This window comes from Arachis duranensis, chromosome 5, assembly GCF_000817695.3.
Source record: "Arachis duranensis cultivar V14167 chromosome 5, aradu.V14167.gnm2.J7QH, whole genome shotgun sequence".
Taxonomy (NCBI): Eukaryota; Viridiplantae; Streptophyta; class Magnoliopsida; order Fabales; family Fabaceae; genus Arachis; species Arachis duranensis.
In genome coordinates this window covers 95,227,736-95,230,883 of record NC_029776.3, presented here as the reverse complement: position 1 = coordinate 95,230,883, position 3,148 = coordinate 95,227,736, and positions in this window count along the sequence as shown.

Here is a 3,148-nt window from a genome sequence, read left to right as displayed (position 1 = left end):
GAAAAAATATTATAGATCATAGACAAGAAGTCTATAATAAAGAATATCAAGAAGCAAAAAACCATTTAGCTAATATTCAGATATATGATCTATGTAATGTGGAGTCTTATATATGTGAATATAGAATACATTATTACAAATTAAGAGAAGAAGATAAAAATCATTATCTTAGTATGTATATAACAAAACTTCCATATCCTGCTAATGAATTTATAATGGGAAGATTTATAAGAGAAATAAATAGAGGGACAATTGAAAATAATTTTGGTGGAGCAACCTCTGCAATAAGAGAGGAAATAAAAGAACGTTGTATGCAAGAAGCAACTCAAAAAAGATTTGCAAATATAATTAGAATTTGCTGTCAGGATAATGAAGGGATACCCCAAAAATATGGGTTTAATAAAAATTTTCAAAGAAAAAGAAAATACCAATTTAGAAAAAGAAAATACTATCCAAACTGGAGAAAAAAGAGGTATTTTAGAAAAAGAAATAACAATAAAAACAAAAGACAAAAAAGTGACTATTGCCCGAATAAAAAAGAAAAATGTAAGTGTTGGTATTGGCAAGAAGAAGGACACTATGCAAATGGGTGTCCGAAAAAGAAGGATAAAAAGGATCTTACTAAACAAATAGAAATTGCTAAGTCTTGTTTCATGGAACCTTTAGAGGAATCTGATGATAACTTATACTATATTTTTGAATATGTCTCAGAAACAGACTCAGAGACTGAGTAATAATGCCACATTTATTACTATAAAAATAACAGAAAAGTTTATAAATGCTTTTATAGATTCTGGAGCAACACAATGCTTTGCTAATTCAAATATAAAACTTGATTGGAAAAAATTAAAGAAACCATTAAGAGTTAGAATAGCTGACAAATCAATACATAAAATTGACCAAAAAGCAGATATGGCTGAAATTTTTATTCAAAATTATAGGTTCATTGTTCCATCTATATATATGTTAGATTCTGGAATGGATTTTATCATAGGAAATAACTTTTTAAAGCTATATCATCCATTCATTCAAGAATTAACATATATAGTTTTAAAAGCTCCACACGATTCTTCAATAAATCAGAAATCAAAATATATAAAAATACCAACTACTACTATAGATAAGATCTTAAAATTTAAAATATTTTCTATATTAGAAACATGTTATTTAAATTTATACTTTCAAATAAACATTCCAAAAAATAACCTTGAAATAAAGATAGAAGAACTTTTGGATGAAATTTGTGCCGAAAACTCTTTAGATATTAAAAATACAAATAACGAATTAGTAAGTATTAAATTAAAAGATCCTACAAAAGAAATAAATGTTCCAAATAAAATTTCTTATTCCGCAAGAGATAGAGAAGAGTTCTCTTTAGAATGTAGAGATCTTTTGGAAAAAGGAATTATAAGATTAAGTAAAAGTCCTCATGCGGCTCCAGCCTTTTATGGCGAAAACAATAATGAAATTAAAAGGGGAAAACGAAGAATGGTTATTAATTATAAGAAGATGAATGAAGCAACTATTGGTGATGCTCATAAACTTTCAAAAAAAGATTCTATTTTAGAGAAAATCAAAGGAGCAACTTGGTTTTCATCTCTTGATACAAAATCAGGATATTGGCAACTTCGTTTAGACGAAAAAACAAAGAAATTAACTGTTTTTACTTGCCCAACAAAAGAATCAACAAGTGTGTTGCTCTATGAATGGAATGTATTACCATTCGGATTAAAACAAGCCCCAGGTATTTATCAAAGATTTATGGAAGAAAATCTAAAAGAGTTAAATGAATTTGTTTTACTATACATTGATGATATACTAATTTTTACAAAACAGGATAAAGAATATCATCTTCAAAATTATTAATAAGTTTTAGAAAGATGTAAAGAAAAAGGATTAGTTCTTAGCAAAAAGAAAGCAAGAATAGCAAAACAAGAAATAGAGTTTCTTGGATTAATTCTATCCACCCAAGGAAAGTTAAAACTTCAACCAAATGTTCTAGAAAAGGTAAATTTATTTCCTAATAAAATAGAAGATAGAAAACAATTACAAAGATTTTTAGGGTGTATAAATTATATTTCTGATCAAGGATTTTTAAAGAATATAACAGAATACACTAAAAGATTATTTCCAAAAATAAGTACAAAAAAAGTATGGAAATGGGATGAAAAAGATAGTATGCAAATTCAAAGAATCAAAGAATTATGTAAAAAATTTCCAGAACTTTACATTCCAGAAGAAAATGACTACTTAATAGTAGAAACAGATGCTTCAGACATAACCTGGTCAGGATGTCTAAAAGCTAAGAAAGCTATAAAAAGTTTGGAACAAGAAAAAGGATCACTAGATTCTAAATATTCCCCAAAGAAATTACTTTGCAGATATATTTCAGGGACTTTTACTCCAATAGAACAGAGATATACTACTCATGAAAAGGAAACTCTAGCAGTTAAATCTCTTAAGAAATGGAAAATTGATTTACTACCCAGAGAATTTACATTAAGGACAGATTCAAGCTACCTTACAAGTTTAGTACGATATAATTTAAAAGTTAATTATAATCATAGACGATTGGTAAGATGGCAATTATTTTTGTTACAATATCCAATAAAAATTGAATATATTAAGGGTGACAAAAATGTTATTGCAGATACATTAACAAGAGAATGGAGTTCGTCTACAACACATTAGATCAAGAAATTCAAAAATACGAACAAGAACTCGAAAAATGCAAGCATTATCAGCAAATAAGGACACAGATCCAATCCCTCAAGAAGGCCATCAAAGCAATGAAATCAACACAACAACTAAAACCATCAGAGTTCAGCCAGCTAAGCGTGGTGAACAAATCAGGTGAAGAAAAAATTCCAAAAAATAAAACAATTGCTGAAATTATCAAAAAATCTACCCAAGATAAAAAATATTATGTAATCTATAATGGCCCCATGAAAGGAGTATATGATGCCTGGGAAAAAGTAGCACCATTCACACATTAATTAAGGATAATTCATAAAGGAGGGTTTCTAACACTGGAAGAAGCAAAGGAATCCTTTAGAGAATATGAAGCTCTTCATCCAGAACAAACCCTAAAAAGAGCAGATAAAGCTCCAATTCAAACCCAGAGAACAGGGATAATAAGAAACATTTC